Below are 25,613 nucleotides of genomic sequence, written 5' to 3'. Positions count from 1 at the left end.
ATTTGCTTACTTGGCAAATTCAATGGAGGGAGATTCAACAAATCTTTCATCAAATACTGAATACCTGAAAAGCCTTACCTGCTCATTTGGATCTTCCTGCCCAACTGGCTAACTTACAGCTTCCCAAATCATGTGTCAATCCCAGGAAGGTATATGCTGTGGTTCCCTGCATTAACTCTGGTACCCTTAGGACAGGGTAAATCAATCATTCAATCAAAGGTATTTATTGAGCACTTATTATGTGTAGAGCACTGTAGTAAGTGTTTGGGAGAGTACAATGCAAGAGAGCTGGCAGGCACAATCCTTGCCCACAAAGAGCTGACAGTTTAGAGGGCAAGACAACAATATAAAGGAATAATTTATAATATAAAATTAAAGATATGGATACAAGTGCTGTAGGGTTGAGGATGGGGTGAATATCAAATGCCCAAATATCACAGATCAAAGTAAATAGATATGCACAGGGTAAGACTGGAGTAGTAAAAAAACTCTGGTGTGGAAATACTGCTTAAAGGAAGTCAGACTAAGACCCATTAGAATCATGAAAAACCATCAGGCTTCAGAAGCTATGAGGCCTAAGCCATAAACCATGCACTGCCTATATCCAAATCAAGTGCAGGACAAGATGCAGGGCTATAAGGCTTCAAGTAAGATACATTTTTGTGTCAAAAAAGAGGTTTCTGGGAATGGAGGGTATGATCAGAATAACCTAGCAAAGAGATGAATGTTAGCTGTACAAAACAACCTGTGGCCCCGATGACAATTTTTTAACCATGCCAGAAAACCTCCACCACTTCCTTCAGTCCATAATATGCTTCCAATCAACCAGAAAACTTGGTTTTCCAGAGCTTGGTCAGAAAACTTCCATCACAGGCATGGAAGGTTAGTTTAGCTGAGTCAAAAGAAAGCATATTCTGACTGCAGCCTTTTTGGGTTTCGTGGGTTTTTTATGGTATTTGTTAAGCACTTATTATGTGCCAGGCACTGTACTTAAGATTGGGGTAGATACAAGCTAATCAGAGTGGACACAGTCCATGTCCCACTTTGGGCTCCCAGTCTTATTCCCCATTTTACAGGTAACGGAGGCACAGAGCAGTGAAGGGACTTGTCCAAGGTCACACAGCAGATGGTGGTATACCTGGAATTAGAACCCAGGCCCTTCTGACTCCCAGGTCCGTTCTTTATCCATTAGACAAAGCAGCTTTGAGATCTCTCAGTGCATCTTCAAGCACGGCAGCATAGAAGAGGTCGAAAGGACTGGACTGACCACACCATCCTACTTCACTCCCATGGGGGTGATGAGGGGAGAGGGCTGGAGGGACTGGGGGAGAAAAGTCAGATGGCATACCATCACCTCTAATTTGACCAACCAGAACATCATGGAGCATTTTCGTGGTGGTCTCAGGGTGGCCAGATTTTCTTAGGAAATGCCAGAGCCCTGATCTGTTTGTTTTTCTTTGTTTTTAATGGCAATTCTTAAAAGCTTACATGTGTCAAGCACTGTTCTAAGCACTGGGATAGATATGAGTAAATCAGGTTGGACACAGTCCCTGTTCCACATGGGTCTTGCAGTCTAAGTGGGAAGAAGAAACTGAGGCCTAGGAAAGTTAAGTGAATTGCCCAGCACACAGTACGTACATCTGTGTAATTCATTTATTTATATTAATGTCTGTCTCCCAGCTCACTGTGAGCAAGGGAATGTGTCTATTGTTATACTGTACTCTCCCAAGCCCTTAGTACAGTGTTTCACAAACAGTAAGTGCTCAATAAATATGACTGAATAAATGAACTAATAGTAAGTACAAATACCTTAAAAAAAAATTGCCCAAGGTCACACAGCAGGCAAGTGGCAGAGCCACAATTAGAACCCAGGTCCTTGAACTCCCAGGCCCATGCTCCTCCCACTAAATCATGCTGCTTCCCTGCTGATGGCATTAAATGTTTTTTTAAAAGATCGATTGACCCAATACAGAGGTTTTGGTGCTGCTCCGGCTGCACTTTTCTGCAGTCTGTCATGCCTCAAAGAGCTTATCTCCAGTTAAGCACTTTGAACTGAAAGCACACTGTGATTTTAGGTAGTTCCCAGTTGACTATGTTCTTCAGTAGTCTGTCCACAAGGATTCTGGCTAGAATGTTGCAGGCAATCAAAATTCCCTGGTAGTTTCCAGTCTGCTCTGAAGGTGATTACAGTGACATCTTTAAAGTCTTGTGGAATTTCCTTGGTACACCAATGTTGAGAAAAAAAAAAGGCTCAGGTTGACAAATGAGGATTATGGACCCCTCCTTGATTAGAGGTGTATGCAGGAATGCAATCACAGCCAGGTGCTTTACATTTGCATGATTTTTATGGTGACCACTGGAGTGATCATCAGCTCAAAAGCTCCAAACTCTACCCAGTCATACTAATAATAATCAATCAAAGATCAGCACCCACACCAATAAGCTAAATATCAAGCCCCTGAAAATTAAAGAAACCAGGACGCTTCCAGAAGAAGGTCCGAAATGTGACCTGGGAAGCCATGTCAGAGTGTGGTTGCATAAGTTAAAGCAGTTCAATGATACATGAATGACATATGAAGAATTCTATTTGGGCCATAGATAAAAACTTCTTGGTCCAAAAGGACTTTAAAATCTCCTCTTGGATGCAAAGGAAACTGTGTGGGAGCTTGTTTGCACTGGCTCTTAGAAGACTGAATGCATAAGAGTACAAATGAACATTCTAAAATACATCAGATTTAGTCAACAAGTGTTTATTGAGTGCCCACTGTGCTTGGAGTATAGTGAAAATCAACAAAGTCCCTGCATAAGATGAGCTTAAATCTAATCATACTGTGTTTTCATAAGCACAGGCTTTTCAAAACTTGCAACACCCTTATTTACAAGAAATCCTATTTGTACCGACTTAATCCAGGCTACTACTATTTGAGACTTAATCACAAAGCTATGTTTATATAAAGCACGTGTGTGTGTGTGTGTGTGTGTGCATGTGTGTGTGTGTGCATGTGTGTGTGGACTAGTTGGGAATTCACAGGACCTATTTCAAGTTTTGAGTAAATCCCACAGCAGTTATACCAGACATTAAATGTCTTCAATTTTTTCCTCACATAAATTATTACTAGTTACATAGTAAATATTTTATAGTTAGGATTTCATAATATTAAATAGGATGGGGCTACAAAACGGAAATATTTTTTTCAAGGTCAAAAGCTTGGAATTTTGAAGTTTAAACCATCACTATTGATCTCTAAAGATAAAATTGGCTGGAGAATCATATTAAAAATTTAAAAGTTCTGGGACCTCTTTTCTTCCCATGTAGCTTTTCTAATGGAAGAGTGTTATTTGTACACTAAACACCTCTGACATTTCCACCCAAGAATTTTAAATTCCAGATACATGATAATTTTGGTTTCTGGAAGTATTGTATGTTATTTCACTACTTTAAGAATACCAGGTATAAGTGGATTTTTCATGTTTAAACCAGTGAACATAAAAAGCAAACATTTCTCACATGACTGATACGTTTGCCTCTAACAAAAACAACCTAGGCCTAAAAATTATTAGAAAACATATCAGCAGCCCCAGTGGACTCTGAAGCAATGTAATTAGGTAGTCCAACACTACATTTTGTCAAAAAATTCTGACAACCTAATAACCAGATTGTCATCAGAAAGACATTGAAAAATGATACTCTGTTTTTACCAGCATTGAAATACTACAGCTTTTTGTGCCTCTTTTGTCCTGTAAAAAATCCTATTAGGATGCATCCCATTGGTCTGGAATGATGTTTAAGCAAATCTGTTCCACTTGAGAAATAGTAGCCCTGGGGTACTGAATTTAATTTTTATTTAAAGCCTAAAAAGAACTTGGCTAAGAGCCATAAGAGCCACTTTCTTAATTTCAGGATCAGAACACCCACTATACTAAAAGAGAAAGGGTAAATTATTTGTTTCAGAGAGTCATAATATAGTTCATCCCTTAGAGTATCATTCACAGGAAAGCCTCCATACACTGTGGCTTTTAAAGTAAAATACTCCTAAAGTTTGGGATTCTTCACATACACAAAATTGAATTATATATACAGCATTAAATTTAAAAACATTTCACCTTCATATTAATTGGTCACTTACAGTAAGGTATTTCCTGAAGTTAGTCCTTGAGGTTTATCTTGCCTAAGATAACCTTATGAACCTCCAAATATTCATATTTTGTTCTAGTAGGATGTAAATAAACAATATGGTGTGATCCATAAATGTCAAATGGCCATGTCTGCATATTCAAATTTTTCACTCCACTAGTCATTAAATCAGCAAACAGTCTCACCTTCAAACAAAGGCCTTTTTTCCAGAAACCACATAACCACCATGAGAAGCAGTGTAACCTACTGGATCAAATATGGGCCTGGGAGTCAGAAGGACCTGGGTACTAAAGCTGACTCCGCCACTTGTCTGCTCTGTAACCTTGGGCATGTCACTTCACTTCTCTGGGCCTCAGTTACCTCATATGTAAAATGGGGATTAAGACTGTGAGCCCCATGTGAGACAGGGACTGAGTCCAACCCCCCTACTTTCCCATATTTCCCTGCAGTATCCTCAGAGGAGATCTCCTCCCTCCTAGCAAGTGCCACCCCTTCCACCTGTGCTTTGGACCCCATTCCTGCTCACCTTATAAAAACCATCGCCCCTTCCCTCCTCCCCTCCTTAACTTGTATCTTTAACCGCTCACTCTCCAGTGGCTTCTTCCCCTCTGCCTTCAAACATATCCATGTCTCCCCCATCCTAAAAAAACCCTCTCTCGACCCCATTTCCCCTTCCAGTTATCGCCCTATCTCCCTACCACCCTTCCTTTCCAAGCTCCTAGAACGAGTTGTCTACACTCGCTGCCTAGAATTCTTTAACTCCAATTCTCTCCTGGACCCCCTCCAATCTGGCTTCCGTCCCCTCCACTCTACCGAGACTGTTCTCTCAAAGGTCACCCATGACCTCCTTCTTGCCAAATCCAATGGCTCCTACTCTCTCCTAATCCTCCTTGACCGCTCAGCTGCCTTTGACACTGTCGACCATCCCCTCCTCCTCCACATCTTATCTCACCTTGGCTTCACAGACTCCGTCCTCTCCTGGTTCTCCTCTTATCTCTCTGGCCGTTCATTCTTGGTCTCCTTCGCGGGCTCCTCCTCCCCCTCCCATCCTCTAACTGTTGGGGTTCCTCAAGGGTCAGTTCTTGGCCCTCTTCTGTTCTCCATCTACACTCACTCCCTTGGTGAACTCATTCACTCTCATGGCTTCAACTATCATCTCTATGCAGATGACACACAGATCTACATCTCTGCCCCTGTCCTCTCCCCCTCCCTTCAGGCTCGTATCTCCTCCTGCCTCCAATAAGTCTCTACCTGGATGTCTGCCCGCTACCTAAAACTCAACATGGCCAAAACAGAGCTCCTCATCTCCCTCCCAAGCCTTGTCCTCTCCCTGAATTCCCTATCACTGTGGATGGTACGACCATCCTTCCCGTCTCTCAAGCCCACAACCTTGGTGTCATCTTTGACTCGGCTCTCTCATTCACCCCACACATCCAATCCGTCACCAAGACCTGCCAGTCTCACCTTTATAATATCGCCAAGATCCGCCCTTTCCTCTCCACCCAAATGGCTATCATACTGGTACAGGCTCTCATAATATCTCGGCTGGATTATTGTGTCAGCCTTCTCTCTGATCTCCCTTCTTCCTGTCTCTCCCCGTTCCAGTCTATTCTTCATTCCGCTGCCCAGCTCATCTTCCTGCAGAAACACTCTGGGCATGTCACTCCCCTTCTTAAAAACCTCCAGTGGTTGCCTATCTACCTCCACACGAAACAAAAACTTCTCACTCTAGGCTTCAAGGCTCTCCATCACCTTGCCCCCTCCTACCTCTCCTCCCTTCTCTCTTTCTACTGCCCAACCCCTAGGCTCCGCGCCTCTGCCACCCACCTCTTCACCATCCCCCGTTCTCGCCTATCCCACCATCGACCCCTGGCCCACGTCCTCCAGCTGTCCTGGAATGCCCTCCCTCCTCACCTCCGCCAAACTAATTCTCTTCCCCTCTTCAAAGCCCTACTGAGAGCTCACCTCCTCTAAAAGGCCTTCCCAGACTGAGCTTCCCCTTTTCCCTCTGCTCCCTCTGCTGCCTCTCTGCCCCCGCCTTCACTTCCACTCAGCTAAGCCCCCTTTTCCCCCCCTTTCCTTCTGCTCCTCCCTCTCTCCCTTCCCTTCCCCTCAGCACTGTGCTCATCCGCTCATTTGTATATATTTTTATTACCCTATTTATTTTGTTAATGAGATGTACATCCCCTTGATTCTATTTATTGCTATTGTTTTTTATCTGTCTCCCCTGATTAGACTGTAAGCCCATCAATGGGCAGGGATTGTCTCTATCTGTTGCCGAATTGTACATTCCAAGCACTTAGTACAGTGCTCTGCACATAGTAAGTGCTCAATAAATACTATTGAATGAATTTGTTTGTATCCACCCCAGTGCTTAGTACAGTGCCTGGCACATAGTAAGCACTTAACAAATACCACAATTATTATAGAAGCAGCATGGCTCAGTGGAAAGAGCATGGGATTGGGAGTCAGAGGACATGGGTTCTACCCCGGCTCTGCCGCTTGTCTGCTGTGTGACCTTGGGCAAGCCACTTAACTTCTCTGTACCTCAGTTACCTCATCTGTAAAATGGGGATTAAGACTGTGAGCCCCATCCCTTCATTCCTTATTGAAACACTTGCCCTCTCCCTGACTGCCATCTTGAACTGTTCACTTTTCAATGGCTTCTTCCCCTTTTCTTTCACACATGCTGAAACTTTCCCCTGACCTACAACTCCCTCCAGTAATCACTCCATTTCCCGTATACCATTCCTCTCCAAACTTCTTGAGAGAGTTGTCTACACCCACTGTCTCCACTTCCTATCCTCCAAATCTCTCCTTGAGGGCCTCCAATCTGGTTTCACTCCACAGAAATTGTTCCCCCTTCGCCTGGAAACATTGTCTACCTAATCTTGGCTTCACTGGCACTGACCTCTCCTGAATGTCCTCCTATCTCTTTGACAGCTCTTTCTCTGTCTCTTTTGCATGCTCCTCCTCTGCTTCCCAAAACTCTGACACTCGGGATCCCTCAAGGCTCAGTCCTGGGAAAACTTTTATTCTTCGTCTACAGCCACTCCCTTGGCAAACTCATTCGCTCCAACAAATATCCTTACGTGAATGATTCTCCCAAGTGCTTAGTACAGTGCTCTGCACATGGTAAGCACTCAATAAATATGATTGATTGATGATTCCCAAATTCATCTCTTGAGCCCTGACCTCTCTCCTTCTCTGCAGTCTCACATTCCAATCAATCAACCATGTTTATTGAGCACTTACTGTGCTCAGAGCACTATACTAAGCACTTGGGAAAGTACAATATAACAGTTGGTAGACACATTCCCTGCACACAAGGAGCTTACAGTCTGGATGGAGCAGCTTACAGTCTGCTTTCAGGATATTTCTACTTGGATGTCCTGCTGACTCCTCAACCTAGACATGTCCAAAAGAAAACTCATCTTCCCTCCCAAACCCTGTCCTTTCCCTGTCTTTCCCAGTAGGCAACAGTGCTATCCTCCCCATCTCACCTCGAGTCACCTGTCTCACTCAACCCACATATTCAATCTATCACCAAATACTGTCAGTTCTATATTCATTTATTTTATTTATTTATATTAATATATTTTCCCTCTCTAGACTGTAAGTTCATTGTGGGCAGATAATTTGTCTGTTTACTGTTACACTGTACTCTCCCAAGCACTTAGTACAGTGTTTTGCACACAGTAAGCTCTCAAAAAATGACTGAATGAATAATAATTAATAATTATGGTATCTGTTAAGCACTTACTCTGTGCCAGGCACTGTACTAAGCGCTGAGGTGGATACAAGCAAATCAGGTTGGACACAGTCCCTGCCCCACGTGGGGCTCACTGTCCCGATCCCCATTTTACAGATGAGGTAACTGAGGATAGAGAAGTGAAGTGACTTGCCTAAGATCACACCACTGACAAGCGTTGGAGCTGGAATTAGAACCCATGACCTTCTGACTCCCAGGCCCATGCTCTATCCACTACACTATCATAAAATTGCTAAAATCCACCTTTTTCTTTCCATCCAAACTGCTATTAAGCTGCTCCAAACACTTATCCTATCCTGCCTTAACTACAGCATCAGTCTCCTCATTGACTTCCCTGCCTCCTGTCTCTCCCCACTTTGGTCCATACTTCACTCTGTTGCCTGGATCATTTTTCTAAAAAAAACTATTCAGTCTTGGTCAAGCTTCTCCTCAAAAACCTCCAGTGGCTGTCCATCCATAGCTACATCACACAGAAATTCTTTACCACTGCCTTTAGGGCATTCAGTTAGCCCAACCCCTCCTACTTTAACTTGCTGATTTCCTACTGTAACCCAACAAAGACACTGCAATCCTCTAATGCCAACCTACCCACGGTACTTCCATTTTGTCTTTCTCACCGCTTAACCCTTTCCCATATCCTCCTGCTGGCCTGGAACTCCCTCCCCCTCCATATACAACAGACCATCATTTGCCTCGCTTTCAAGGCCTCATTAAAATCACATCTCCTCCAAGAGGCCTTCCCTCTTTTCCCCTACTCCCTCTTCTTTCTGCATCACCTAGCACTTCTATCTGTACCCTTTAAGCGCTTGATATACACCCCACCCATAGTCCCTCAACACTTATGTACATATCCATAGTTTATTTTAGAGTCTGTCTTCTGCTCTAGACTGTAAGCCCTTTGTGGGCAGAGACTCTGCTTTATTGTACTCTCCAAAGTGCTTAGTACAGTGCTCTGCACACAGTAAGCACTCAATAAATACCCACTGATTGATTGATTGATTGATTCTATCTTTATTGCTCAAAGTGACCTTGAAGAAAGGAGCAGATGAGCACTCCAATTCAAGGTGTCTGTTCCAGGCCACACAACCCTTTATAAATCACCTTCCTAGCACAGACTGGCATAAGTTCTTTTAGAAATGATTATCCACTCTTTGTCATCGGAATGAAGAAGCTGAGCCCTGGGCTCATTCGGGGATGATTTTTTTTCTCAGTCACGAAGCCAAACCAAGAGAATAGCGATGACAGCACAATGCCTGATGATGTCAATAATTGTGACACCAGCCACCTCTTCTTGCTTATCAGTCTCCAGCTCAGCAAAAAAAAAATAACTCTGGACACACCAATGCTTGTCTCTGTATGAAGAATGAAAAATTACTTTTTCTAGCAGAAGCGTCCCCAGTGCATTAGAAGCATTTAGGAAGGAACATAGCAACCAACCATTATGAATGTGCATTCCTCCTGATGCTGATGCAGGCATCCAACCAATACGTACTTTGTCAAACTGTGCAAAAGCCTCCAGAATCACAGGGCTTAAAGGACCTCACGAGGTCAGCTAGTCTGTCATGTGCATATCACCAGTAAGTTTCATTTAATTTTTCAATAATGTTCTCCCATTTTACTCCTTGTGTACCCTCTTTCACTGATGCCTGAAAAAGTGCCCTCTGGGAGAAACAAAAACTCTGTGAAATGCTGTAACATTAATCGTATCAGCGAATCTAGTCAAATCAAGTTCAGTTTAAATTGCTGTCTTCTCTGAAATGTCCTCACTAGTTACCACTCTATGAGAAAAATACATCTCAACCATGACAATGATCACCTTTCCTCCTAAGAGAGTGATTCAAAACTTAATCCAGATCCAGAATCATAATAATAATGTTGGTATTTGTTAAGCGCTTACTATGTGCAGAGCACTGTTCTAAGCGCTGGGGTAGATACAGGGTAATCAGGTTGTCCCACGTGAGGCTCACAGTTAATCCCCATTTTAGAGATGAGGTAACTGAGGCACAGAGAAGTTAAGTGAATTGCCCACAGTCACCCAGCTGACCAGTGGTAGAGCCGGGGTTCGAACTCATGACCTCTGACTCCCAAGCCCGTGCTCTTTCCACTGAGCCACGCTGCTTCTCAATCATCTCATATAGCACATCACTCAAGACTGGGCACGTATGGGTCAGACATGAAACTCTGATGCTCTGGATATAGAAAGCAGGGTCCAACAGGTGAATCCTTCCAGCCACTTCTGATGAGCCTCAGATCTAGCTCCAGCTCCCTTGTCCACCACAAACACCAATTCCAAAACGGCAGAGAAAAATCAATTAATCGTATTCATTGAGCATCTTTTGCATGCAGAGCACCGTACTAAGCACTTGGGAGAGTGCAATATAACCAACTAGGTAGATCATTCACTGCCCACAAGGAGGAAGTGAGAGGAGTGTGTGCACACTCATGGCAGCTCTTCTGAATTTTTCTGCCTGCCAGGAGCCAGGTAACGGAGTAATGGTATTAAACACTTAGCCAGGAGCTTGAAGTCAGCTAGGGGATGTAAGAATAGAATGTGGCCACAGGAACAAAATATGGTCCTAACTCATAGGGATCCAGGTGGGAAGGGATCAGCTAAACAGGGTTGAACTGTATTGATGCTTCTACATAATATAAATACCCAATGTTAATATGCTCTATGTTTGAAGAGAGAGAGAAAGAGAGAGACAGCTTTAGAGAAGAAAATAATGAGTAGTAGGGGGTCAGGCAGAAATGAGGAATTTCAGAGATCCGAGGGGGGGAGGAAGGAAGGTCCAGGATTGCCAAAAAGGCAAAGTTGAGCTCTTAGGGGCTACAAAGGTGAAGAAGTGCTAGAGGGCAAAGAGGGCCAAGAAGCATGTCTCTAAGGGGAAAGGAAATCCCAGAGGGATCCTGTGGAGCTTGAAGGACGAGAAAGGTTAGAAAGATCAAGTGAGGGGCAAGTGTGCTCTGAGGGACCAGAAAGCCTGACTACTATCACAGTTAAAAGCTGAACAGAGTCAGAAACCATATAATGATGAAGATTGTCAACTAGAAAAAAGGAGAGAAAGGCAAAATCTTAAGTGACCCAGAAATGATCTGTGGGTTCAGCAACTCTATATCTGTTTACTTTAATAGATACATCAACTCTGAACTTGAAGGTTTTAGGTCATATGCTTATTGAGAGTTGGAACCAGTTCTTTTTAAATATTCTTTATAAAATAATATAAACTGTGGGAATGGTGATTAAATCACTCCACCACTATTAATAATAATAATAATTTTGGTATTTGTTAAGTACTTACTATGTGCCAAGCACTGTTCTAAGTGCTGGGTATTCATTCAATAGTATTTATTGAGCGCTTACTATGTGCAGAGCACTGTACTAAGTGCTTGGAATGAACAAGTCGGCAACAGATAGAGACAGTCCTTGCCGTTTGACGGGCTTACAGTCTAATCAGGTGAGACAGACAGACAAGAACAATGGCAATAAATAGAGTCAAGGGGAAGAACATCTCGTAAAAACAATGGCAACTAAATAGAATCAAGGCGATGTACAATTCAAGGCGATGTACAATTCATTAACAAAATACAAGGTAAACAGATTGGCCCACATGGGGCTCACATTCTTAATCACCATTTTCCAGATGAGGCAACTAAGGCAGAGAGAAGTTAATTGACTAGCCCAAAGTCACACAGCTGATTAGTGGAGGAGCCGGGATTAGAACCCACGACCTCTGACTCCCAAGCCCGTGCTCCTTCCACTGAGCCACACTGCTTCTCTATTACCAGTTGCTGAAAGAACTGAAGGCACAAGACAGATTGAATATCTTGTAAAAGTAGCTTCTGTTCATGAATACTTAGGGATTTTCTTAAATCACGGCTGATGATGCAGAAATTCATTCCAGTGACAACAATAAGTGAGAGTTAGTCATCTAAATTCCCAGCAATCTAACCAGGGATCGTCTCTCTGCTAACAATGGGGAAACCATATCTACCTGTAAATTAGCCTCAAAACTGATTAACCTTTCATAAGAGAGTATGCATATATCTGGGACAAGATTTAAAAACGTCAATGGCTTGCCCCGTCATACAGAGTCGAGTAGCAACACTACCACTTGGGAAGCAGCATGGCATAGTGGATAGAGCACAGGACTGGGAGTCAGAAGATCATGGGTTCTAATCCCAGCTCTGCCACTTGTCTGCTGTGTGGCCTTAGGCAAGTCACTTCACTTCTCTGTGCCTCAGTTACCTCGTCTGTAAAATGGGGACTAAGACTGATAGCCCCATGTGGGACAGGGACTGTGTCCAACCTGATTTGCTTATATTCACCCCAGCGCTTAGTACAGTGCCTGATGCATAGTAAGCACTTAACAAATGCCATAATTATTATTATTATTATTACCATGACACCAATCCACAGTATTTTTCTTCCCCTGTTCTGGGCTCCACCTTTCTCACTGTTTTCCACTTCTGACTTAGGCAGCTGAGAGCCAGAGGCAATAAGCGGGTAAATATTTTGTAACTGTCTGCATCCCGACTCCACCACATACCTGCTGTGGGCAAGGCACTTAACTTCTCTGTGCCTCAATTCCCTCATCTGCAAAATGGAGATTTAACACCTGTTCTATTTCCTATGTAGATTGTAAGCCTGATGTGGGATCTGATTAACTTGATTCTACCACAGCACTTAGAGGAGCAGAGTGGCTTAGTGGATAAAGCACAGTCCTGGGAGTCGGAAGGACCTGGGTTTTAATCCTGATGCCCCCACTTGTCTGCTGTGTGACTTTGGGTGTTTCACTTTATTTCTCTGTGCCTCAGGTCCCTCATCTGTAAAATGAGGATTGAAGACTATGAGCCCTATGTGGGATAGGGACTTTGTCCAATCCGATTATCTCGTATCTACCCTAGCACTTAGAAGAGTGCCTGTCATAGAGTAAGTGCTTAACAAATACCAATTACCATTACAGTGCTTGGCACACAGTAAACACTCAACAAATACCACAATTATTATTATTATCATTATATCTATTGTACACTCCCAGTTCCTTACACGGGAAAGAGTATGCTTTAGGAGAAACTAATGAACTTTAAAGCCAATGCTACTCTGGATCCCATCTGTCTCTCCAAAAGCATCTCTCCTCACCTTGCTGCCCTGTCCTCACTTCCCACTCTCGATGACCAGGTCTCCGCTCTCAGCTCCACCCTCTCTACTCAACTCAACTCTTTCGCCCCCCTTTCCCTCCGCCGCTCTCACTCCACTAACCCACAGCCCTGGATCACCTCCTCTGTCCGCCTCCTACGCTCCTTTGCTCGAGCTGCCGAGCGCTGCTGGCGAAAGTTCAAGCACCAAGCCAACCTCATACATTTCAAATTTATCCTTTCCTGCCTTAACTCTGCCCTCTCCTCCGCCAGGCAAAACTTCTTCTCCTCCCTTATCAACACCCATGCCCGTCACCCCCGCCAATTGTTCCGGACCCCCAATGATCTGGCCACCTACTTCATCACAAAAAACAACACAATCAGGTCTGAGCTCCCCAAAGTCACCCCTCCCCCTTTCCCCTCCCCTCCACCAACCCTCTCCCCTACTTTCCCATCCTTCCCTGCAGTATCCTCAGAGGAGATCTCCTCCCTCCTCGCAAGTGCCACCCCCTCCACCTGCGCCTCGGACCCCATTCCCACTCACCTTATGAAAACCATCGCCCCTGCCCTCCTCCCTTCCTTAACTGCTATTTTTAACCACTCAATCTCCAATGGCTCCTTCCCCTATGCCTTCAAACATGCCCACGTCTCCCCCATCCCAAAAAAACCCTCTCTCGACCCCACTTCCCCTTCCAGTTATCGCCCTATCTCCCTACTACCCTTCCTTTCCAAAATCCTAGAACGAGTCGTCTAAACTCGCTGCTTAGAATTCCTTAACTCCCATTCTCTCCTGGACCCCCTCCAATCTGGCTTCCGTCCCCTCCACGCTACCGAGACTGCTCTCTCTCAGGTCACCCATGACCTCCTTCTTGCCAAATCCAATGGCTCCTACTCCATTCTAATCCTCCTTGACCTCTCTGCTGCCTTTGACACTGTCGATCATCCCCTCCTCCTCCACATCTTATCTCACCTTGGCTTCACGGACTCCGTCCTCTCCTGGTTCTCCTCTTATATTTCTGGCCGTTCATTCTCGGTCTCCTTCGCAGGCACCTCCTCCCCCTCCGATCCTTTAACTGTTGGAGCTCCTCAAGGGTCAGTTCTTGGCCCTCTTCTGTTCTCCATTTACACACACTCCCTCGGTGAACTCATTCACTCTCACGGCTTTGACTACCATCCCTACGCAGATGACATGCAGATCTACATCTCTGCCCCGGTCCTCTACCCCTCCCTTCAGGCTCGCATCTCCTCCTGCCTCCAGGATGTCTCCACCTGGATGTCGGCCCGCCACCCAAAACTCAACATGAGCAAGACTGAGCTCCTCATCTTCCCCCCTAAGTCCGGTCCTCTCCCAGACTTCCTATCACCGTGGATGGTACAACCATCCTTCCCGTCTCTCAGGCCCGCAATCTAGGTGTCATCTTTGACTCGTCTCTCTCGTTCACCCCACACATCCGATCCATTACCAAGACCTGCCGGTTTCACCTTTACAATATTGCCAAGATCCGCCCTTTCCTCTCCACCCAAATGGCTACCTTACTGCTACGGGCTCTTGTTATATCCCGGCTAGACTACTGTGTCAGCCTTCTCTCTGATCTCCCTTCCTCCTCTCTCGCCCTGCTCCAGTCTATTCTTCACTCTGCTGCCCGGCTCATCTTCCTGCAGAAACGATCTGGGCATGTCACTCCCCTTCTTAAACAACTCCAGTGGTTGCCTATCAACCTCCGCTCCAAACAAAAACTCCTCACTCTAGGCTTCGAGGCTCTCCATCACCTTGCCCCTTCCTACCTCTCCTCCCTTCTCTCTTTCTACTGCCCACCCCGCACGCTCCGCTCCTCTGCCGCCCACCTCCTCACCATCCCTCGGTCTCACCTATCCCGCCGTCGACCCCTGGGCCACGTCCTCCCGCGGTCCTGGAACGCCCTCCCTCCTCACCTCCGCCAATCTAATTCTCTTCCCCTCTTCAAATCCCTACTTAAAACTCACCTCCTCCAAGAGGTCTTCCCAGACTGAGCTCCCCACTTTGTCCCTCTGCTCCCTCTACCCCCCCTTCTCCTCTCCGCAGCTAAACCCTCTTCTCCCCCCTTTTCTCTCTCCCCATCCCCCTCTCCCCTCCCACCTCCTCAGCACTGTACTCGTCCGCTTGACTGTATATATCTTTATCACCCTATTTATTTTGTTTATTTTGTTTATTTTGTTTAATGAGATGTACATCACCCTGATTCTATTTAATTGCCATTGTTTTTATGAGATGTTCTTCCCCTGGACTCTATTTATTGCCATTGTTCTTGTCTGCCTGTCTCCCCCGATTAGACTGTAAGCCTGTCAAACGGCAGGGACTGTTTCTATCTGTTGCCAACTTGCACATTCCAAGCGCTTAGTACAGTGCTCTGCACATAGTAAGCGCTCAATAAATACTATTGAATGAATGAATGAATGAACTTATTTATTGTAATTCTATGGAATAACTCTTCTGAACAGACTACCGAAAGAGTGTTAAAATTCCTCTTTAGAGGGTATTTGGAATAAAACAAGCATTCATCTGTCAGAGACAGTTAAAAGAAAGCTATGCACAGACAAGTGGCTGAATTAGATGAACTTTGGTGGCATTCAGTATAAACATTCTTCCACTGCACATGACAGAAAAGGCCATTCAAACACAGTCAAATAACCAGGACTGAATCTAAGCCAGACAGACAGACGAATCTTCCCACTGGCATACCTGTATTGGAAGAATCAAATGACAGTTCTACTAGGAATATACAAACAGAACAGAGAATTCCTGAATTTTCATTTCATGTACAGCATACACATTTTTTTTTTTGGACAAGGAAAGGGATTAAGTAGGCAAGACTCTTTTCAGTTCTCTGTAGCATATGTTTATAGGCTTTCCTTTTGTAGCACTTATAGATTAATTCTGAGCTAAGGTTAATCCGGAGCAAAGCAATTTGGCATGCTTGCATTTGCTTTTATCAGGAAAACCAAGAGTAGTCTGCAAGGTCCACACTGACCTTAACCGGAAAGACGTTTACTGGCAATTCTGGTGGCTTGCTGATTATTTTCAGTCACAGGGGAGCTTAAGTTAAGCCACATTCTTGCAAAATGGTAAATGAACTTCATTCAAGTAACAGGAAGATGGTGGTTGTGGGGAATGATGATGATTATTATCAGAAGCACTTATATAGGTTTTTGTCAAAAGCAAGTAATTAACCTATTCTTCTAAGAAGGCATTCAGACCTTGTATAGAGTGGCATGGGGGAAACATGCCTGAATTCAAATCCACTTGGATGGCAGGTCTACACTGCAGCAGCATTTGGCCCTTCAAAAAGTCCATGTACATGTGTGCACATGCACACACATATACACCTACACACACAGTTATCCCAAAAGAGTCCTTGGGAGAACAGAATTCACATTTACAAAATGATTTCGCAGCCAGATATGGATAAGCCTGGGAACATATCTCGATTAAAATAAAACCATTTATTTGAACCTTCTACCAAATCAAAAAGCCATTATAAAATATTCTGATACATGAACAAATAATCCAGAGAACTGCTAAAATGTCTGGCAGGCATATTTCAGCCACTGAGTACAAAGATTGGGGATATTTCCAGATACCACCACAATTTAGCACTTAAGTGTTTTATTTCAATTGCAGGCTACTAAATCTGTATTTGAGGTCACCAAATAATACAAAAGTTATAAAATTACCCACAGAATATGGGTTCAAGATATTCTCGGAGGAAATTTTCTCTAATAATACTTCCTTACCTCAGAGGGTGCTGGGAAGCACCATTAACATTAGGGAAGCACTTTAAGATCTTCAAATGATAGAGCTATACAAGAGCAATATAATATTATCATATTTCTACAATAATTCCTCATGCATGGATGAGAGAAAACCCAGCCAGCTTTTGCCTGCTTGAAAATAATGTGCCCAAAATGGTGAAAAAAATATATTTTTAAAAAGCAAAACTTTTCTCTTTTATGAGACAAAAACATAAAAACTTGTTTAAAGGAATCCGGTCTAATAATAATGGGGTAGTGCACACACTTCATTACTACATAGGGAATAGACTAGCATGCAAGAAGCAAAGAAAGAATACTATCCTCGATAAGGAACTTTCATCCCAAAGCAATTTATACCCTTAAAGTTGCCACAGGTAGCATTTCAAGCACACTAACTCATTTTGGGGATCAACCTAGCAATGGCTTTGACTGCCACAAAACCACACTCCACAGCGATTGGGAGAGAGAAAGGCAGTAGCATGCCCAAATAAAGAAACTCAGCAGTTCAGACAGGAAAACCTAAAATAATCCTAGAGTGTTGAGTGAAGCTACAATTTAATAAAATCAACTTAACTCTAATTCCACTATTCCTTGCTTAGTGCCATTAGATCTTGAATTCTCCCAAGCATTTCAGATATGAAACCCATAAATCTTTGGAACACAACTAATTATCAGCACAGATCCAACAGTGGAAAATTCAAATTTTGGAGAGAGGTCTGTCTGGGCCAAATCTAATGTTAGTTTCCAAACTAACATTAGCAGTAATTGTGCCAAGAAGATGAACAAATGTTTTTTTATATTGCTACTAGCCTTGACTCAGAGCCCACTCTAGAAAACATTATTCTACATCGGACTGTCCATCTGATTTCAGATAGCATTTCCCATTTTTCCAGGTCCCAGCCCTCTCCTGCCATCCCACTGACATGTATAGGACCTAGGGACACTCCCCAAACTACAGACCAATTGGGATTGGGGTAATAAGAATATGGGGGAGGGTAAAGAGGGAGGAGGGACAGCCCAGATCTGTCAGTATCTCTGGCCATCAGTTGTCAATTGGAAGACTTCCTGGGTACATCAGGAGGTATGCACCAAAGCAAAATCATACAAGAAAAAAATCACCTCTGCTTGATCTCAACAAACCGGCCTCCTCTAACTGAGCGGAAAAAATACCACAGTAGATATTGAAAGTCTGCAATCCTGTAAATTATGCAACTGGAAAATTTGAAATTGTTATGATTTTAGACAGGTACACTTCCCTCCACTAATGAGGGAAGGAGTGTGGCTTGGTGGAAGGGCACAGGCCTGAGAGTCGGGAAACAAAGGTTCTATCTAGTCCCAGCTCCACAACTTACTGTTATGTGACCCTAGACAAGGCACTTGACTCTCTATGCCTAAGTTATTTCATTGGTAAAATAGGGATAAAGTACCAGTTGTATTTCTCTCTGACTGTGAGCCCCGAGAGGGATGGGGATTGTTTCTGCTAATAATAATAATAATAATTGTGGCTTTTGTTAAATGCTTACTATGCTACAGGCACTGTTCTAAGCTCTGGGGTAGATACAAGCAAATTGTGTTGGACACAGTCCCTGTCCCACATTGGGCTCACAATCTTAATCCCCATTTTACAGATGAGGTAACTGAGGCACAGAGAAGTGAAGTGACTTGCCCAAGGTCACAGAGCAGACAAGTGGTGGATCCAGGATTAGAACCCATGACCTTCTGACTCCAGGGCCCGTGCTCCATCCACTACGCCAGGTTGCTTCCATCTGATCATCTAGCATCTACCCAGTGCTTAGTACAGTGCTTGACTGTAGACTTTAAGCTCTCTCTAGACTTTAAGCTCTAGTGGGCAGGGAATGTTTCTGTCATATTGTTATATTGTATTTTCCCAAGTCCTTAGTACAATGCTCGGCGAGCAGTAAGCGCTCTATAAATACAACTGACTGACTGTCTTGACATAAAGGAAGCCCTAAATAAATGCCATTTTCTTATAAGTGAGCTGGGGCTGGTCTCTGCAGAAAGCAAGACTAAGCAAGGGAGAAAGAAATGCAGTCATGCTGTATGTAATGGAAAATCATGAAAGTGACTGCAGAGGAGCTGGTCTTGGAAAAGGAACTAATTGGCTCATGCCAGGAGCCACCATGCACTCTGTTTCTCTCAAGGTATCTGTTTGGGTGGATGCTTGGTGGATGGGTGGGAAGGCAGGTGGCTGGGACTGGCCCTGGTGTTGAAAGGACATGGAAGCAGATTTGAGATATGCCCTCGGGTGATAATTGGGCTTAGTACAGTGACTGGCACATAATAGGCACTTACCAAATATCATAAAAAATAACTAGGTAATGGGATTGTCAAGAGCAGAAGGTGGGTCTGACAAGTAGCATTGGGAACCCACCTGGGAACCAAGAGGTATGGCAAGCGCTGCTGCTAAGTGGCAACTCAGAGAACCAGCTATCAAGAAATGGAACGCCAGGTCTATCTGGAGGACCAGTGGCATTACAATTTTGAATGTTTGTTACTATTAGATACAGTAAATCATTCAAACCTGTGAATTAGCAAATCCCCTCAATGTTTTCTGGAGATAGTGCACAGGCCTGGGAGTCACAGGACCTGGGTTCTAATTGCGGCTCTGCCTCTTACCAGCTGTGTGACTTTGGGCAACTTCTCTGTACCTTATTTCTCTCATCTAAAAAATGGGGATTGCACACTTGTTTTCCCTTCTATTTTGACTATGAGCCCCATGTGGAACAGAGACTGTGTCATACCTGATTATCTTGTATCTATCCCAGCAATTAATACATATGGTAATCGATTGACAAGTACCACAATTACTATTATTACTATTCTCATTATTACTATGTCTATAGGGTCACAGGGATAGATGTGGACACTAGAATGATTAGATCAATTTTTTGCTGGGTTTGCCCCCTGCATACCTGGCCATTATATTCCAGGACATAACTTGCTATGATGATAATGTCTACAGAAACACTGGAGTTTTTTCTGACTCTCCTCAGTGTTTTCACTCAAAGTGACCTATGCAGCCAATCCCACTTTTACTTATTTGTTCTCAAGCCCTGCTGTTGGGCCACTATAATGATCATGGCTCTGGCAATCACAACACCTGGGTTTTACTCCTGGATCAGGAAGTACAGAAGCATCATGGCCTAATAGAAAGAGGACAGGCCTGGGAGTCAGAGTGCCTGGGTTTTAAACTTGGCTCTGCCACTGCCTAAGGTGTAATCTCGGGCAAGTCACTTAACTTCTCTGTACTTTAGTTTCCTCATCTTTAAAACGGGAATGAAATACCCATTCTCCCTCCTGCTTAGACTGTGAGCCCCATGTGGGACAGGGACTGTGTCTAACTTGAGAGTGTCTTATACCTCTCCCAGCACTGAAGCAGCATGGCCTAGTGGCAAAAGCATGGGCTTGGGAGTCAGAAGACATGGGTTCTAATCCCAGCTCCTCCACATGTCTGCTGTGTAACCTTGGGCAAGTCAGTTCACTTCTCGGTGCCTCAGTTACCTCATCCGCAAAATGGAGATGAAGACTGTAAGCCCCATGTGGGACACGGATTGTGTCTAACCTGATTATTTTAGGTCTACCCCAGCGCTTAGAACAGCGTTTGGCACGTAGTAAGAACTTAACAAATATCATCATCATTATTAGTACTAGCGCTTAGTACAGTGCTTGGGCACACAGGAAGCACTTAAAAATACCACTATTATTAATATTACCATTATTATCATTAAGTAGGAGACTGACTCCTGGGAGCATCCCATCAGTGGTGAATATTTCTGCCCGAAGAACCAACTAGGGTGTTCTTTGATTTGGACAAGCCTAGTAGGAGTTCTGAAAAATAGCTGGTTAATGTGGGCAGCAAAAACCGCAGCAGCTACTGCCTGCCTGTTGGGTTATGGTGCTACCTAGAGCACCTACACTATGTAGTGGTCACTTTGGCCATAAATGGGTCCTACATGTAAAAATCTAAAGTGCAGTTTGCAACATACTGCACCCCTACCTGTCTCCTCACTGCACTCCATGCCCAAGTGAGACTGCAACTGGCAGTGATGAGAGAGTGAGGTACACTGCACAGATCACTATGACTAAAATCAAGCCCTTTGTGCAGTGCTCGGTCATAAAGTCTCTATTAATAATGATGGTATGTGTTAAGCACTTACTATGTGCCAGGCACTGTACTAAACACTGGGGTGGGTACAAGCAAATCAAGTTGGACACAGTCCCTGTCCCACATGGGGCTCACAGTCTCGATCACCATTTTACAGATGAGGTAACTGAGGCACAGAGAAGTGAGGTGACTTGCCCAAGGTCACACAGCAGATAAGTGGCAGAGTCAGGATTAGAACCCATGACCTTCTGACTCTCAGGCCCGTGCTCTACTATGCCATGCTGCTTTCCCATAATAATGGTATTTGTTAAGTGCTTGTTATGTGCCAAGCACTGTTCCAAGCACTGGGGTATATACAAAGTTATCAGGTTGTCCCATGAGGGGCTCACAGTCTTAGTCCCCATTTTACAGATGAGGTAACTGAGGCACAGAGACTTTAGGTGATTTGCCCAAAGTCACAGAACTGAAAAGTGGCAGAGTCAGGAACTGAACTCCTGACCTCTGACTCCCAAGCCTCTGCTCTTTCCACTAAGCCATGCTGCTTCTATGACAAGTTATTAACATGTGTGTGCTGAAAGGCAGGCAGAGGGTAAATTGAATGAAAATAGTTTTGAAGGTGCTACTGCTGACACCAGTTTAATACAAGGGATATATGAAAATTTTCCTTCCAATATTGTTCTAAAATATCAGACCATGCTTTGCCCTTCAGTCTCTGCAGTCAATAATTATAATGTTGGTATTTGTTAAGTGCTTACTATGTGCCGAGCACTGTTCTAAGCGCTGGGCTAGACACAGGGGAATCAGGTTGTCCCACATGGGGCTCACACTCTTAATCCCCATTTTACAGATGAAATAACTGAGGCACAGAGAAGTGAAATGACTTGCCCAAGGTCACACAGCAGACAAGTGGCAGAGCTGGGATTCGAACTCATGACCTCTGACTCCAAAGCCCATGCTCTTTCCACTGAGCCATGCTACATCTAAGTGCTGCATTCAGCATTCTGGGGACAGACGCCAGAGCATTAATGTCAAGTGAGAAATTGTCATAAGAAGTGATTGGCATTTAATTTAAGAGCACAATTGCAGAAGAGCACCAAAAGAAGAGCATTACAGTAAGGGATCCGCTGCTATATCAAAACACTGACATATCACAACACACTTGAAGGAATTAAAACATTTCTAAATCACAAGTAAACATGGCAAAAAATCTTTTCCTATATCACTGAGGTGTGTTGAAATATTTCCCCCTCACTATCACAGCTTGTGGCCGTGCAGGAAGATGCAGGGGCATTCTTTCTTTTCTTTAATGGTATTTGTTAAGCGCTTACTATGTGCCAAACACTGTACTAAGAGCTGGGATAGATACAAGTTAATCCGGTTGGACAAAGTCATGTCCCACATGGGGCTCACAATCTTAATCCCCATTTTACAAATGAGGAAACTGAGACCCAAAGAATGAAGTGACTTGCCCAAGGTCACACAGCAGACAAGTGGGAGAGCCAAGATTAGAACCTAGGTCGTAAATAGATTTATATTCAGAAGCAGAAGGCACTGACCACAAAATGACTGGTAGTCTTCCAAGAATTTCTGGCCAATACAAACTGAGTATAAGCAGCTGCTATTTGGGGGCACCAATGAATTTTGGTAAATTCATCCTCACTAATTTCAAAGATGCTGGAGAATTGGTTTTGAAAGCTACAAGTTCATTTTTATTACCAGATTTAGCCACGTATTCTGAAGGGAAGTAATTCCTTGACTGGACTAGAATTTTTGAGGAAATTTTGTATTAGGAACAATGAAAAATTTTTTTACACTCACAGATGAAATTTTCTTCCCCCATGGCACAACATGAAGCAGCGTGGCTTAGTGGAAAGAGCATGGGCTTGGGAGTCAGAGGACACGGGTTCTAATCCCGGCTCTGCCACTTGTCTGCTGTGTGATCTTGGGCAACTTGCTTAACTTCTCTGTGCCTCAGTTACCTCATCTGCAAAACGGGGATTAAAACTGAGAGCCCCACGTGGGACAACCTGATTACCTTGTATCCACCCCAGCGCTTAGAATAGTGCTCGGCACCTAGAAAGTGCTTAATAAATACCATAATTATTACTATATAATTTTTCACTTCAAATTCCAGTAAGGCTAGGTTTTAAACCTCAGAGTTCAGCAAGTTTTGAAGCAGATAATCAAAATATTTTTTTCCTCATTTTTTTAAAATATAAAGCTTCTCTAATTATCCTGCAAAATTCCTCTTTCCCCTGAGAGCACAATAAGTCATGCCCAAAGATGAATTCTTTTTTTAGATGTGCCTAGCAAAGGAAGGCACAATTCAATTTTTCCATTGTTGACATGTTTCACGGGAGGCTGGGTATGGCACTCTTACCTTCAGTTTCGAAGTTCATCCTTTACCCAGGTACGAATAAGTGAAAATGCAAGTTAAATAAAATCTAGTGTTTTCATCCTTAACTGAAGCGGTCACTACTACGATTGTTAAAATAAAAATGATTGCAGAAAAACCCCAATCGTCAAGAATATAACTGATGATGAAAACAAATATAAAATTACAACATATTTCATCCTGGCCACCAAAGACTCCTGATGAAACTGCAACCCTATAATTCCCAACAATGAATTCTTTAAATTAAAATACTCCATGCAGAACAGAAATTAAACTATGAATCAAACAACAGTGATATACAGTTGTATGCTTATAAATATATCTTGCAAAAGAGGGCACAATTATAGTTTTTCATTGCAAAAACATGATACTAGGTACTGTGCCCTTACTATTACTTCTGAGATTAGAAGTTATTTTTTAAGCCTACTTATGAGTCCATGGTGTGTGACTCAAAATTAGCCACACCTAAGATATCTTGGACTGATTTTCTTCTTTCTGCCAACCTAGATGCTTCATGCTATTGCACAACTGACCAGCACAATAAATTGAATCCAGTCAGATTAAAATGCCAGTCTGCATTCTCTTTTAAAGGTTTTATTTGGCCAGCTGGCTTTATTCGGTTATTGACCAGAAGCAGTACCAATACATTATTTTTCTATCTAGCATTAATCATAGTAAACCTAGCTACCCTGGATGTCTTAACTGCTGGGAACAAAGCAGAAGTCAGCAATCATGCTCTTAGATTTGTCCATTCTCAGCACATCAGCTTGATTCCTTGTGCTTTCCTCTAACTATTGCTCAGCACTTTTCTGTGTGACGGGGACAAGCAAGTGGTTAAAGAAGTTGTCCTGTCAGCTATATCTTTAATCCAAGTGTTTAAATCTCTGAATAAAAGAAAAATCAATGTTGTAAGGCAATGTTTGTCAAGGCAATGTAATAAATACACTTACCTTTACAGACTGTTCTCAATGGATTTCCCTTCTTTGCTGAGCTTCAAAGCTACAAAGAGATAAAAAAGAAAGCACTGAGTTGTCTGCCAACAAAACAAGAACATTTGCCCTCCTTTATCTGTAAGCATGATTCTGTTGTGCCACGATACTAGCAGCTGATGAAGCCATTGATAAAAGTGATGCTCAACCTAACCTACTCACTGGTCTTCATTCTCATATCCCCCACTGCCGACCTGCTTGGAACTCCCTTCCCTTTCAAATCTGATAGTTCACAGTCAAAACCCTTCTGAAACCACAGCTCCTCCAGAAGGTCTTCCAGAATAATTTCTAATCTCCCCATTTTATATCCCCCAACTCTTGCACCCTCTAAAAACAAATTACTCAGAACTCCCCCAGCCCCCACCCCACAGTAAGTGCTCAATAAATACCACTAATTGATTGAAAGACTGCAAACTCCTTGAGGACAGGGATGGTGAATACTTACTCTGTTTTTTTACGGTATTTGTTAAACGTTTACTCTAAGCCAGGCACTGTACTAAGCGCTGGAGTAGATACAAGATGATCAGGTTGGACACAGTCCCTGTTCCACATAAAGCTCACAGCCTTAATCCCCATTTTACGGATGACACAGAAAAATGAAGTGATTTGCCCACGGTCACACAACAAGCAACTGGCAGAGCTGGGATTAGAACCTAGGCCCTCTGACTTCCAGACCCATGCTCTTTCTATTAGGCCATGCTGTTTCTCGATTGTACTCTCCCAAGTGCTTAATACATGTGCTCTGCACTCAATAAGCACTATTAGTTGATTACCTGATTGTTTAGCTCCTCTTTAAATTATGGCTGAGGACAACAAACATGTAAAATTGAAACTGCAGTTAAAACAGTTGCAAACTATTACCCCCTCACTCAAACCATTAAGGATATGAACTCAAAAGAGTGCTGTAAAAAATACTTAGAGAGTACACTAATTCAGCAGGTAAGACAATGCACCCGAGGGCAGAGTAACAGATAAGAGTAGGACATTCTTTGAACTTTTCTTGTCTATTTTACTCCTATTTGTTTGCAAAGCATTTTCCTGGAAGTGACCACATTGAAATATTTGTGATGCCTGATTTGTGCATTTGCCCAAGCTGCTTTCCATATTAGCCGCTCCCCCACCCATTCCCTCGAACTATCGATGGTATTTATTGACCCCTTACTATTTGCAGAGCATGCAGAGCATTATACTAAGCACTTGGGAGGGTACAAAACAATGGAGCTGGTAGATACGATCCCTGTCTTCAAGTAGTTTACAATCTAGTGATGGAG

General features: G+C 43.4%; 1 protein-coding gene across 3 annotated transcripts in view; it reads right to left on the bottom strand.

The window, feature by feature from the left end:
* FHIT (fragile histidine triad diadenosine triphosphatase) overlaps positions 1–25,613 on the bottom strand; it is a 1,434,147-nt gene that overhangs the window by 1,379,729 nt on the left and 28,805 nt on the right. For all 3 annotated transcript variants that reach the window (XM_039910140.1, XM_039910143.1, XM_039910141.1), the window contains exon 2: positions 24,304–24,352. The gene's annotated coding sequence lies outside the window, so the exon portion shown is untranslated. The remainder of the gene's footprint in view (positions 1–24,303; positions 24,353–25,613) is intronic.

Source organism: Ornithorhynchus anatinus, chromosome X1 (genome assembly GCF_004115215.2).
Source record: "Ornithorhynchus anatinus isolate Pmale09 chromosome X1, mOrnAna1.pri.v4, whole genome shotgun sequence".
In the NCBI taxonomy this organism is placed as follows: domain Eukaryota; kingdom Metazoa; phylum Chordata; class Mammalia; order Monotremata; family Ornithorhynchidae; genus Ornithorhynchus; species Ornithorhynchus anatinus.
The sequence above is the reverse complement of the archived record's forward strand: the minus strand, read 5'-3'. Positions and strand labels throughout refer to the sequence as shown.